This window comes from Labeo rohita, chromosome 10, assembly GCF_022985175.1.
Source record: "Labeo rohita strain BAU-BD-2019 chromosome 10, IGBB_LRoh.1.0, whole genome shotgun sequence".
In the NCBI taxonomy this organism is placed as follows: Eukaryota; Metazoa; Chordata; class Actinopteri; order Cypriniformes; family Cyprinidae; genus Labeo; species Labeo rohita.
This window is the reverse complement of record NC_066878.1, coordinates 3,864,996-3,880,546: the sequence shown is the minus strand read 5'-3', so window position 1 is coordinate 3,880,546 and position 15,551 is coordinate 3,864,996. Positions and strand designations below refer to the sequence as shown.

Genomic DNA, 15,551 nt, shown 5'->3' with positions numbered 1-15,551 from the left:
AAAAAAAGTCAGAATTTAGATGAAAACTTAGAACTATGAGAAAAAAAAAGTCAGAATTGTGCGATATAAATCAGAATTGCAAGAAAAAAGTCAGAATTGTGAGATGTAAACTTAAAATTGCAAGGAAAAAGTCAGAATTGGGAGATATAAAAAGTCGCAGTTACCTTTTTTATTTTTTTTTTTACAAGCTTCCATACACAGCAATGCAACTGACATGTTCAAGGTCCAGAAAGGTAGTAAGAACATCATTAAAGTCCATGTGACATCAGTGGTTCAACCGTAATTTCATGAAGCTACGAGAATACTTTTTGTGTGCAAACAAAACTATTTTAACTATGTCCTTACTACCTTTCTGGGCCTTGAATGTGTCAGTTGCGCTGCTGCCTACGGAGGGTCAGAAAGACATAACATTGCAAGTTATAATGTTTTTATATACTAGCACTTTGTTCATTTCTAATGAAAACTTTCCATAGTGTACCTTTATGTAAACATGTTTATTCCTACCACCTTGTTTACACACCCTTCATGCAAGACCATTTATAGTTGTTGTGAAGGAGAAATCGTCAAATCTCAACAGGCTGACCCACCCCAACTCTACACTCGGTACACACAGGATTTTGAAACTTACTTCAGAGCGCAATGTAAGTCTTTTAAAAAAATAAAAATTCACTGAAGCCTCCAAAAGGCTTTCAGAGCGGCAGGGGGGCTTCTCAACAGAGCATCACACTGAACAGAGATGTCTTCATGGCCACAAAGAGTTGCTTGCTCCTCCTGTCCCCCAGCAGGCTTCAATGACAGAATCTACAGAGAAATTTCATTGAAGATGAAGGAGTTTGTTCACCGATGAAGAGGGGACTTATATCAAATCCACCGCTAGCACATAATTCAATGGAGTAATAAAGCTGCCACACAAAGAACACAACATGGACAGGAACAAAACACTTACGAAGGAGAATCTGATGCTTCCCAGAGCCGTACCCTAGTGCACATGACTTCAAGTTGTGCTGCTCAGGTGGTCAGTGCAATCAAGCTCGTGTCACTTCCTGTCATCGCCACTATTTCTCTCTGTCCTGAATAAAAATCAATGGAATTCTGTTCAATCAGAAAATCATTTCAACAGCTAATTAATTTTTAAAAAAAAACTATTTAAATAAATGCAAAGAGAATTAAGGAATGCAAATTATGCAATGAAAAATAAAAATAAAATTTTTCTGCATAATTCTGTCATTTTATTTGTTTTACCTTACAGGATATGATTTTTCATAGCGCATGGAATTATTTAGCATTGACTGATATTCAAATAAGGGATCAAAATGAAAAATGGGGTTGGAATACCATTTCAGCATTGCTGACTGTAAAATATAATTACTGGCTACAGTTTCTAACACTCAATTTCCAAATCCGTGCTTGGATTCACTGTGCAAATGAGAAACAATGCCAGCAGAGTTAGTGCTGAATCAGGTCTTTTGAGGAAAATAACCACAATAAACATGTCAGTATGAGGATAATTCATAAAGCTCTGCGTTATCATCGTCCGACACACACACACAAACACACTCACGCTAATTTCCCATAAGTCTATTTAGCATGCCTATTATATCAGTATGAGTGCGTGTGTGTGCATATGTTTTGAGTGATGGGTTGAACACGTCAGTCTGTGTTTTTCAATTTCTGTTTTTTGGAGGGAAAGCTTAAAAATGTCCTATAAAATTAATTGAATATAAAATGGACTCTTCTATCAATTGAATGGATCATTACCCTGAAAACTCTTTGAGCGGATAAATCTGTGGCTATTACTTTCAACTCGACTGGGCGCCAGCCGAGTTTAATCGCCAAATGAACCAGAATTACAATTTGAGCCAATGCATACCTCACTCTGAAATCCTAATGAAAAGTAGTCAATAGAAACAAGAAAAAACATATACACAATCAAAAATAGTCCCTTATTATTTTCACAGACAGATACTTGTTTGACATTTGTCATCGGTACCTGTAATAAAATGAATGAACCTGTCGCCATGGTGACAATTAGTCACTAGTGATAAATGTGTAACAAAAGAAAGGTGATGGCAGCCATTCAAAGGAGAATCCAATTAAAGGTGTTCAGGAACAGAGAGCTCAGACCCCACATAAGAATCTTTTAGAAAGCTGCTCAGCAGATGTTATTACACCTCTACATTATATTATATATATGCATTGCATACATAACAGGGAACATTTTCTTAAAGTGACCTATTTAAGCTAAAAGAGGGTCATAGCAGATAAAACTATAAATCATCTCGTGTATAAATTAGAATTGTCACGGCACCAAAGATTCAGCACACAATATTAATAATACATACAGTGGCATGCGAAAGTTTGGGAACCCCTTTGCAGAATCTGTCAAAATGTGAATAAATTTAAAGTAATAGCTTTCACAATCATACACAATGCATGATATTTTTATTTAGTACTGTCCCGAGTATCATATTTTACATAAAAGATGTTTAAATATAGTCTGCAAGAAAAATAGCTGAGATTATTAAAATAATCTCCTTTAAAAGTTTAGGAACCCTTGGTTTTTAATACTGTGTGTGGTTACCTAGATTATTTTTTTGTGATGGTTGTTCATGAGTCCCTTGTTTGTTCTGAACAATTAAACTAAGCACTGTTCTTCAGGTCCTGCTGATTCTTTAGTTTTCCAGCATCTTTTGCATATTTGAACCCTTTCCAGCAGTGACTGCATGATTTTGAGATCCATCTTTTCACACTGAAGACAATTGAGGGACTCACAATGCATTAAGAGCCAGGGGTGAAAACTTTTGAACAGGTTGAAGATAGCCCAATTTTTCCCTCAGTTGTCCTCAGTGTGAAAAGATGGATCTCAAAATCATACAGTCAATGCTGGAAAGGGTTCAAATATGCAAAAGATACTGGAAAACGAAAGAATCTGCAGGACCTGGAGGATTTTTCTAAAGAACAGTGCTCAGTTTAACAGTTCAGAACAAACAAGGGACTCATGAACAACCATCACAAAACAAAAAAAAACAATCATAGATCATCCAGGTAACCACACACTGTATTAGGAATCAAGGGTTCCCAAACTTTTGAAGGGGGTTATTTTAATAATTTTAGTCATTTCAGCTATTTTTTTTTGTCTTGTGGACTATATGTATGTTTTGTTTTTTTACAATAGAAGTGGGGGAATTATGACTTCAGGAGCCGACAAGGCTAAAATAACAGAAAGCAACTAATATTTTAACCCTCTGAATTCCCTTGTTTACAAAATTAGCTCAAGTCCCTGGTGCTCACCATGCTTGTTGGTTCCTAAACCTGATGGGTCTTCACATTTCTGTACAGGTTATAGGAAGGTTAACCAGGTCACCAAAGCAGATTCCTATCCACAGTTCTAAATCTGTAACTAAATTAGACCCCAAAAACAGAACCCAAAACAGAAAAAAAACACAAATAAAACATAAGGGACATGACACAGTAAATGTCATATTGTCTTAAAACAATGTAGAAATAAGTATAAACCTCTAAAGAGAATTTTAAAAGAAATTCTATCATAATACATCAGTCTACTGGCGTTTAAATCATGATGAAAGCAGACATCATATTTTGCATAATGTTTATAATTTAAATTAAAATGTCCTGTCGAGACGACACACAAGTGGTACTCCACCTATGAAACACTTGATGGCACACAAGAGAGTACTTAGTGGAAACGTGGAAGAGGAAGCGTTCGATCTAACACTTCACCTGTGTTGGCAGCTCAAACGCATAAACAAACACACACACACACACACACACACATCATGGATGGCTGCAGTGGCTTGTGACCTGATCCTGGCCTTGGCAGTTTTGACTGTCAGCTTGGCTTGAGTTTTAAAGAAAGTGGCACTGCAGTAAGTACAAACGTGAGTGGCACAGACCCTCAGGCCAAGACAGTTGAGAGGTATGAATGCAGAAAGAGAAAGAGCACTCTTTCTCTCTATACTTATGTTTAATCTGTCTTTCATATTACTGTATACACCTGTAAAAGTCATGATTTGACTGTTTGGGGGATTTAAAAAAAGGGGCCATTTGTGGACACAGCAGGATTTAAAAAAAAAAAAACATATACATACATTTATTTAGAAAAGGATGCATTCAAGTGATAGTTCTACAAAAAAAAGAAAGCTCCGTCATTAATTACTCACCCTCATGTCGTTCCAAACCCATAAGACCTTCGTTCACCTTTGGAACACAAATGAAGATATTTTTGATGAGATTCGAGAACTTTCTGACCCTGCATAGACAGCAATGTAATTACCATTTTCAAGGCCCAGAAAGTTAGTAAGGACATTGTTAAAATAGCCCATGTGACATCAGTGGTTCAACCTTAATTTTATGATGCTACATGAATACTTTTTGTGTGCAAAGAAAATAAAAATAACTACTACATTCAACAAAGTCTTCTCTTCCGCGTCAGTCTTCGACGCACGTTCACGACAGAAGCATCAGCATGCGTTGTATAAACATGACCCATCTTCCTTAAAGGAGAAGTTTACTTCCAGAACAAAAATTGACAGATAATTTACTCACCTCCTTGTCATCCAAGATGTTCCAAGTCTTTCTTCCTTCAGTCGCTAAGAAATTTTGAGGCAAATATTTCAGGATTTTTCTCAATATAGTGGACTTTAATGGTGCCTGTGAGTTTGAACTTCCAAAATGTAGTTTAAATGCAGCTTCAAAGGGCTCCAAACGGTCCCAGCTGAGGAAGAAGGGTCTTATTTTGCAAAACGATCAATTATTTTCTAAAAAAAAAAAAAAAAAAAAAAAAAAAAAATTGACAATTTATATACTTTTTAACCTCAAATGCTCATTTGTGTGTGAACCATGTGTATTCTGAGTTAAGACAGTTAGGGTAGGTCGAAAAACTCCCATCTTATTTTCTCCTCCAACTTCAAAATTGCTGTAGAAGTACCGACCCAGTGTTTATAAAGTGAACGTTAAAGGAGGGTCAAACACCCTTTGCAAAAAAAGGTAAAACTGCGATGTACGGCAATTTTGAAGTTGGAGGAGAAAATTAGATGCCAGTTTTTCAACATACCCTAACTGTCATGACAAGCATTTAAGGTTAAAACGTATATAAATTGTCAATTTTTTAGAAAATAACCAATCGTTTTGCTAGATAAGACCCTTTAGAGCCCTTTGAAGCTGCATTTGAACTGCATTTTGGAAGTTCAAACTCACGGGCACCATAGAAGTCCACTATATGGAGAACATTTCTGAAATGTCTTCCTCAAAAAGCATAATTTCTTCACGACTGAAGAAATAAAGACATGAACAACTTGAATGACAAGTGGGTGAGTAAACGATCTGTAAATTTTTGTTCTGGAAGTGGACTTCTCCTTTAATAAAGTTGAGAATGTTATGCTAGTACACCACAGGGGTCAATACACTGGTTTCACTGGATGATTGATAGCTTAAAGGTTACAGACAGTTTACCTGAAAATGAACAGCTCTGGGGGCTCGTCCAGGATTTGAACTCAAGACCTCTTGTAAATTGGGGCCCCCTGCTGCCAAGATGTCAGGTGCCTTCGAGTTCAATCAATAGAGGTCCTCTGCAAAACATGTAAAAAAAAAAAAAAAAAAAAAAAAAAAAAAAAAAAAAATTCTCAACCTTTTCTTTTTTTCAATCAAATCAGCAGAACAGGAAGCTTTTTTTTGAAACTGTATGCATGTATGTATGTAAGTGGTAAGTGTGAAAGGGTAGACAGACTTTTGTGAGTGGGTTAATTGAAAGAAAGAGGGTGCAGTCAGAGGTTAGACAGATAGCAGTGACCTCGAGCTCATGATAAGCACAGCTTCATTAAGATAAGAGGCCCAGCACCCTGCCTCTGATCAGGGCCCATGACTCCAGTGATAACCAGCGTCTTTCTGCCTCCCTCTATCTGTCTGCTGACGAGAGGAGAGCCTGAAAAAACTCTTTAAAACTTAACGTAAGCTCCCCAAGAGCTTGTAATCTCCAGATGACATGAAATAAAGTTTTTAAAAAGTTAGAGAATATGACCTTCAGAATATACTTTTGCACCATTAAAGGCCCTGCAAGAGCTGAATACAGGTAGATTTTCATTTAGTATTAAAATAAACAGGCACAATTAATCTAAAATGAATCATATATGTTTTATTACATTTGTAATTTTCCCATCACATTAGTGTATTTATTGTGCAATATGTACAGTTGAGGTCAAAATGTTTACATCCCCCTTTCAGAATCTGCAAAATGTTAATTATTTTACCAAAATAAGATGGATCATACAAAATGCATGTCATTTTCTATTTTGTACTAGTTAATTAATACTCATATGCAACTATTACAGGTGGTTCAAACGTTCACTGATTCTCCAGAAGGAAAAATGATGCATTAAGAGTCGGGGGGTGAAAACTTTTGAAAAGAATGGAGATGTTTTTTTTTTTTTGTTTGTTTTTTTTCTTATTTTGCCTAAATATCATATTTTTTCATTTAGTACTGCCCTTCCGAGGCTATAGAAGATACATGTTTCCCAGAAGACAAAATAAGTTCAATTTAAACTGAAAATTCAATAAGTTTTCAGCCCCCGGCTCTTAATGCATCGTTTTTCCTTCTGGAGCATTAGTGAGGGTTTGAACCTTCTGTAATAGTTGCATGTGTGTTCCTCAGTTGTCCTCAAATGCAGGAAAACCAAAGAATTTGTGGGACCTGAAGGATTTTTCTGAAGAACAGCGGGCAGTTTAACTGTTTAGGACAAACAAGGGACTCATGAATAACCATCACTAAATAAAAATCAAAACAACAACAAAAACAAAAAAACAACAAAAACAACAAAAACAACAACAACAACAACAACAACAAACCGGTGTGGATCATTAGGGTAAGAACACAGTATTAAGAATCAATGGGATGACACTTTTGAACGGGGTCATTTCTTTATAAATTCAACTATTATTTTCTCTTGTGGACTAACATCTTTCATGTGAAATATTTTATTCAGAGCAGTATTAAATAAACAATAACATGCATTTTGTAGGATTCCTCTTATTTTGGTAAAAATTCACATTTTGCAGATTCTGCAAAGGGTATGTATTTTATATAATGTATTTAATATAGCAATAATAATTCTATAAAATAATTCTAAACAAAATAATTATACAATTATAGGAAAGATAATGGTCTAATTTTTACATATTGATGTATAACTTTTTTTAAATCACAAAGTAAACCCTCTTAACATGATGAAAATTGTAAATAAATAAGTAAATAAACATGAAATATTAATTTGAGAATATATATTTAGATTTATTTATTGCCCCATCATATTAATATGATGTATTAGTATGTGTGTCCTTTATGGAGGTTTAAGAGGTTTATATTTAAACACTATGACATAATGAATTTAATATAACAATAATATCAATTATAAATATAAAAATTATATAAAGTATGCATCTCTAAACCCTCTAAACACCACACAAATGGCATATATATTACAATAAATACATTGAAACAATAATTTGGTAAGAAAATGATTAATTATTAATTACAATAATTATCTATTATTAATATATCCATTTATTTATTTTCAACAAACACAATGAACATATGTATATGTATTTTTTTCTGAATATTTAAAAATAATAAATATATATATATATATATATAAATTGGTGCACATAAAGAAATGGACAAACGAAAAAAAAAAAGAATAAGTATATACATAAATAATTGACAAAACAGTCCACTTGCTTTGTCTTTGTCATTTATTATTATTTATCATTTATTATTAAATATCTATCATTTTTATAACAATATCTGTTGTGAGTGGCACTTTCCCATCTAAAACTCGTATTAAAAAAAAAAAAAACATCAAATAAATGAACAAATAAATAAACTAGTTAGTTACTTAGTTAGTTAGGACAATGGTCAAACAGATGCTATTAGATGGAATCTCCAAAGAAAAGCTATTATATATGGTATATACAAAACGTTTTTGACCGTTTATGTGATTCTAATTGTCTTTCTTTTTCAAACCAAGAGTAATTTTCTCCACCTCTTCCAAGAGTGAATATCCTTCCTTTTTCTGTTATGGTATGTAAATAAGGTCATGTTTAATTAGACACGTTTCCTTTTCAATGATGCTCGGCACTTCAGAGCGGAGAAGAAGCTTCCAGAAAGGGTCACGGAGAGCAGGAAACACTGCGGATATGAAAGAAGGGGGTTTATTAAGGAAGCGGTAGGCAAGCAGTGATTTAAGAAGATCAGAGAGAGGCCTTGGATGTGTGTGAAATTTGCTCGACACGCTGAAATGACTTGTTCATTTTTAGTGTGCTGGCAGATGTCTCAGCCTGTGCTGTGTGTGTGTATGTGTGTGTATGTGTGTGTATGTGTGTGTGTGTGTGTGTGTGTGTGTGTGTGTGTGTGTGTGTGTGTGTGAGAGAGTGAGAGGGCAGATTTGACATCAGCGAGTAAGGGTGTTACAGCTAATTTCGGCCACTCCCGTGGAAAGCACTCATCACCAACAGAGACATGGCAAAACCGCATTCTCCATGGATAGCGCTGTCAAGCTTTAAACGAACACACACACACATACATAAACACTAATGTACGGACACAGAGCGCCACACAGGCAGCAACAAAGCCTTTTAACTCGCACAGGATGAAATATTAAATGACATACCATTTTAATGTTATACCAGCCACATTGGAAAGCATAAATCTTGTCTTTTCTAAAGGCTACGCTCAGAACAGAATACAAAGCACAATGCATTCTAGGAGGTATACAGTAGTCAACAAATGAAGTGGATCAAAAAAGTTAATCAAACTTGTTGAAAGACAAAATTTGATAAAAGGTTTTTCAAATGTTGAATACTGTACACTATACACTGCCTACTATTTCTTGTTCTTGTGCATTTTTTAAGCTAAACATTTCAAAATTATGCTACATTTCTGTCACATGAGCTTATTATCTTAACATTATTTAATTCAGCATTTGAATTCATTTTTTTTTTTTTTTTTTTTTTACAATGTCTACAATGTAAGATCCCATTCAAATAATTATAAAAGCTTGCAAAAAAAAAAAACATACAGTTTAAACTAAAAAAACCACGTGCGATAGTCACAAATGCAAAAAAATATAGCTACAATCGTGAGATATCAAGATTAAAATGATGAGAAATACATTTGCAAAAATATAAAGTCTTGAGTTCGAATAATGATTTACAGTTGAAAGAAAGTCTAATTGTGAGAATCATAATTATGAGATAAAAAGCACAAATTATGAGAAATATAGTTACAGCTTAAAGAAATAAAGCTGAAACTGAGACATTACGCTGCAATTATGAGAAATTGTTGGCTAAAAGCTATAAAGTCTTACTGTGAGATACATTTTTATAAAATATAAAATAGTCACACTATGAGATAATCATTTGCAATCACAAGAAAAGGGCAAGTGTGGAAAAAAGTATCAATTATGAGATATACAACTGCAGTTATAAGAAATAATGTCAAAACTTTTACAAATAAAGCTGCAAATCTGAGACATTAAGTTGCAATTATGAGAAAATCATTTGTACACACAGTGAGATATTAAGTTGCAAAATTATAAGAAATTAAGTCACCAATATGAAAAAATAAAGTAGCAATTTTGATATACAGTAGCAATTACAAGATAAAATGGCAATTAAAAGAAATAGTCTCAATTATAAAAAATATAGCTGCAATTTTGAGATATAAAGTTTTAAATAATGATTTGCAATTGTAAGATATAAAGTCTAATTGTGAGAGAATCGTAATTATAGGATAACAAAAAAAAAAGCAGTTAAGCTGCAATTATGAGAAATACATTGCTGGTTGAAAGACAAATTTTTTTATAAAATACAAAAGTCACACTTTGAGATATTCATTTGCAATTATGAGAAATCACCACAAGTATGAAAAAAGTATCAATTTTGAGATATATAGTTGCAGTTGTGATATAAAAACATCACTTTTTGTAAAAAACAAACAAAAAAAACTATTAAGTCATATATAAGTCATAACTATTAGAAATAAAAGTGCATACTATATCTGAGATATTAAGTTGCCATTATGAGAAATACGTTTGCTATTACAAGATATAAAATCTCACTGTAAAATAAAAAAAATAAATATAAAATGGTCATACTGTGAGATATTACGTTGCAATTATAATAAGTCACAAATACAAAAAATAAAGTAGCAATTTTGAGACATACAGCTGCAATTATGAGATAAAACACCACTTACAAGCAGCCACAATCTTAAAAAATAAATCTTAAATTATGGGATATTAGGCTGTAGTTATGAGAAATACACTTGCAATTGCAAAATTCAAAGTCTTATCCTGAGGTGCTGTTTAAAATAGGATATAAACTCAAACTGTGAAATATCACAAAAAGTCACAATTACAAAAAATTGCAATAGCAATTGTGACACATCTTCGATTACAAGAAACAGTCAAAACTACAGTGTTATTTGACTATGGGTTGGAAAGGGACTTCAAATAATGAGTCAAGAAGGAAGTATGATATGGCAGTGTGCTATTCTGAGCATAGCCTTAGTACATATTCATATTCATCAGATCTTTCTGCGTTCTCTCACAGGCTGTCTCTATGTAGATTAGCATCTCTCTACTGGAGGTAAAATTGAGCTCCGAGTTGGTCAGATCTGTCCACACCTGATAACAGACAGGATGTGCAGACAATCCCACCACAAATGACTACGATAACGACTCTTATCCTGCCTTAAAACTCAGCATATCTATCCAATTCCCTTAGATGGCCTACAAACACTTGCATGCTCTACTAAACGTTTCTGTTTGCCAAACATGTCTAGACTGCAGGTTAGTTTAGTGATTACAGATTATGGAAAGACAGAACATGATGCAAACATGATATATTGTGCTCATCTATCAAGAGCACAAGATTCCAAAATATTCATTTCCAGCAAATGTTGTTGCTCTGCTAAGATGGTAGAATTTTTATGAAGTGCATTACGCTGAATTAATGATGCATTCATAAATATTTAGATGTTTAAGAAATACAACTAAAGACAGCGAATACGTGTCACGCAAGCAGACATCTTGTTCAGAAGGGCCTTAATCAGAATTCTTCATCATTTTCGAGACGAAAGAACAAATATTGGGTTTTTGTTCTTTTGCTCGTGACAAAAAAGGAACCTTCATTTACGTAATGCAACTAAAATGAGCTTCTCATTTCTAATGTGTTTGTTTCCTATGCCTGAAGGAAAAAACGTCAGCGTGATAGTCACAATCACTTTTGGTTCATCAGTGCTGAAAATGAAATGCAAGAATACCTTTCCACCCTGTCACTATAGCGCAGAGCTGTTGTATTGTAAGTGTGACCCACAAAGCATGCAGGGTGGAAAGCATTCTGTCAGCGTCTAAAGAAAATAAATCTTGTTGAAAGCCCCGTGAGGAAAAGCATTAACATACAGTACATGTAAAAAGAAACTTTTTTCATGCACAGTTGGGAAATCAGGTTGAAGCCCCTGTTGAAGTAGGACAGTTTTGTTATTTTCTTCAAACATACGGAGATCACTGAGCATAGCTGAATAGATCTTTTATTTGGGTTCTGACATGGACAATCTGTCCAGTGGCTTAAAGGATTTGTTCACTCAAAAAAAAAGACATCTTTTGTCATCCTTTGCTCACCATCATGTCATTGTGTGAATTAATTAGTGGAAGACAAAAGATGATATTTTGAAGAATGTTCATGCTGCTCTTTTTCATAGACTACAGCTCAAAAATTAGTGTTTTTTTAAAGGCAACTTCATTATTAAGACTTGTATGACTTAATATAACATAAATGAGGGTTCTTACTGAAAACTATTAAAGGTTTGCGTTATTTAAAAAAATTCCACATCCACTTTTTATACATATTTTGGACTATGGGGGGCGCCATTGTTTAGATGACGTGATATAGACGTGAAATAAAATACTGATACAATGCCACATTATCCAGGTTTCCATCCATAGATTTTTTGCAACGAAATATTTAGCGCTTCGAAATTTTTACCGATATAGCTGATGGAAATGTCATTTATCGGCAAAATTTCTCATGTGTCGACATCTTTTTCTGTTTAATTTTAGTGCATAAATTCTATATCGATAGTTCAAATGTTGCAAAAATTCATTTGGAAACACTTTTTTGTTTAAAGCAAAGCTTTAAAGCAAATAAATTTGGTGTCACGTGACAGAATCAGCATATAGACAGCGTCTGTGTTCATGCTGTTGCTCACTTTAAAGCACTGTTTCTCTGTAGTTCAAAAGCGCATTCAATCACATTCATATTATTAAATTGTATGTAAAATTATTTTATATATGGTAAGAAAAAGACAAGTTACCTTTTAAACATACATATCTTAATTTGATGTTCCTTTAGTATGTTGCGAGTTAAAACGTATTCATTTTATACAAAAAGTATAAATTTTACATGAATTTGTTTTGGTTTGTTAGCTTTTATTTTCATTCTTGTTTTGTTCTCAGTTCTGTTCTACCGTTAAATTTAAAGGATTTGTTGTGGATTGAGGGGAAGTAAAATGGCAAAGTACAATACTCCTTTTATGGTCGTACAAGAGTAATACAATTCGAAACTATTTTAAATATATATATTTTTTATTTGTGTACATTCACAATAAAAACAAAACTGCACTTTTGTAAAATAAAAGAAACAAACAGGCTGCTGCTTTCTCAAGAGCGCATCAAAAATGAAACTAAATTCTGCATATAGACTGCTACTTGTTGCAGTTTTTTAGCAATTTTGTTAATTTCTTAATATTTAGAAAAAAAGCATATTTCACATATAAGCCCATTTATTTCTTTTATATATAGCTTTATTGTTTTTCTCTGTTCGCAGAAACACTGCAGGTATGTGATGTGACCATTTGAATCTTCACTTTCTGTCGTTTATGCTCCTTTTTGCATGTATAAAATTAATCCCTGCAAGTGCAGGTATTTTTAATGGGTCACAGCCATGTAATTTAATTGTAATTTAACATAGTCTTGTCAGTTAATGGTTACTAATGGCTTAAAGGAGAAGTCCACTTCCAGAACAAAAATGAACAGATAATTTACTCACCACCTTGTCATCCAAGATGTTCATGTCTTTCTTTTTTCAGTCGATAAGAAATTATGTTTCTTGAGGAAAACATTCCTGAATTTTTGTCCATATGGTGGAGTCCAGTGGTGCCCCCAGACTGAACTTCCAAAATGCAGTTTAAATGCAGCTTCAAATGGCTCTAAGTGATCCCAGCAGAGGAAGAAGGGTCTTATCTAGTGAAACGATCGGTCATTTTTGAAACAAATTAACAATTTATTTACTTTTTAACCTCAAACGCTCCTCTCTGTGATGCGTATGCGTATGCGTAGTCTGTGTAATCCGGGTTAATACAGTTAGGGTATGTCGAAAAACTCCCGTCTCGTTTTCTTCTTCAACGTCAAAATTGTCCTACATCACTGTTTTACCTTTTTTCTGTAAAGGGCATTTGATCTTCTCTGCATGTTCACTTTGTAAACACTAAGTTGGTACTTCTGCAGTGATGTAGGATGATTTTGAAGTTGGGAAAAAAAAAACGAGATGGGAGTTTTGACATACCCTAACTGTCTTGATCGTATTGAATTGAAAAAAAAAAAAAAAAAAAAAAGTTCACGCAGACTTTGACAAGACGAGTGTTTGAGGTTAAAAAGTAAATAAATTGTCAATTTGTTTCAAAAATGGCCAATTGTTTCTCTAGATAAGAGCCTTTTTCCTCGGCTGGGATCATTTAGAGCCATTTGAAGCTGCATTTAAACTGCATTTTGGAAGTTCAAACTTGGGGGCACCATTGAACTCCACTATATGGAGAAAAATAAAATAAAATGTTCTCCTCAAGAAACAATTTCAAGTGAAGAAAGAAAGGCATTAATATCTTGGATGACAAGTGGGTGAGTAAATTATCTGTAAATTTTTGTTCTGGAAGTGGACTTTAACAACGGACAGTTGTCGGTTAGGAGAAATAAAATAACCGAAATGAAGGTTCCTATTTCCAGTACAGTCTAATAAAAGTTAAACAGAAAAATAATAATAATACAACTGCACCTGTTTATAAAAAACTGCTTGATGCTCAAGTATTTAAATAGTTTATAGGACTAAGTAAAAAAAAAAAAAAAAAAAAATGACACTTGTTAATTAAAAAAAAAAAATAAAAAAAAAAATAACTATGTAGGCCTATAGCCTACAATTAAACAATAGCCTATATAATAAAGTTTTGTTTTAAACAGATGAAGAACAGGCTACTATGTAATTTGCACAATAGGTAAAATTATGTATGGAAACAGCTCAAGGGCATTTTTTTTTGCAATACACCAAAACTTATACGACAATTTGTTTGTTCACGCACACCATTTCATTGGTAAATAGCCAATTAATGAAGAAATCCACTTCCAAAACAAAGATTTACATATAATGGTTGTAAATGATCCCAGCTGAGAAAGAAGACTCTTATCTAACGTAACGATCGGTTATTTTCATAAAAATAATTTAATTTATATACTTTTTAATGTCTTATCTTATCATCTTGTCTTATTCTGCCTGGACTGTTTTTTGTTTTTTTTTTCGGTTCATGACCGATGACCCATATCGCCGTTTTACCTTTTTGTTAAGGGTGTTTGATCTTCTTTGCATGTTCACTTTGCAAAGACTGGGTCAGTACTTTTGCAGCATTGTAGGATGATTTTTAAATGATTTTTGAAGTTGAGGGAGAAAATACGATCAGAGTTTTTTAACATACCCCAACTGTCTTGAGCCAGAATACACAGAGTTCAGGCAGAGTAAGACAAGATGAGCGTTTGAGATTAAAAAGTATTTAAATTGTATTTTTTTTTATTAAAATAACCAAGCGTTTCGCTAGATTACACTCTTCTTCCTTGGCTGGGATTGTTTACAACTGCATTTGGGATCATTTGAAGCCACATTTAAACTGCATTTCGGAAGTTCAAAATCGGGGCACCATAGCAGTCCATTATATGAAGAAAAATGCTGAAATGTTTTCCTCAAAAAAACAATTTCTTTACGACTGAAGAAAGACATGAAAATCTTAGATGGCAAGGGGATGAGTACATTATATGTGAATCTTTTTTTTGGAAGTGAACTTCTCCTTTAAATGGAAACAGGCTGGAGACAGCACATTTTTTTACACATATTCCCTTTTCTGATAAAACATCACAAAAACTTTTGGTTGAGATAAGAAACGCTAGATGCCATAAATACAACACTTGACATGACACCACAGCCACAGAAGGTGCTTCTTAGCATGGATTTCACTCAATATCCGGAGCGTTTAGTCTCCTTGTGATGAAAATCAATGATAAGTCGTTTGGTTTAAGCCTATTCTTATATTTCACTGCCACTCAAGCATTTCTTTCAGCTGAAGCTGTAGACTTTAGTATTCTTTACTTTTTATTTAAACTTAAAAGGGAAAATATGATTTACAGTTTAACCAACACAAAACTGCTGTGCTGAATGAGGAAGCC

General features: G+C 33.6%; 1 long non-coding RNA gene across 1 annotated transcript in view; it reads right to left on the bottom strand.

Moving 5' to 3' along the window:
* Positions 1–375: 375 nt before the first annotated feature.
* LOC127171775 (uncharacterized) overlaps positions 376–15,551 on the bottom strand; it is a 34,893-nt gene continuing 19,717 nt past the window's right edge. The window contains exons 2-5 of the long non-coding RNA XR_007828563.1: positions 5,473–5,588; positions 4,182–4,218; positions 947–1,070; positions 376–801 (exon numbers count right to left, since the gene is read on the bottom strand). This is a non-coding gene — a long non-coding RNA (uncharacterized LOC127171775). The remainder of the gene's footprint in view (positions 802–946; positions 1,071–4,181; positions 4,219–5,472; positions 5,589–15,551) is intronic.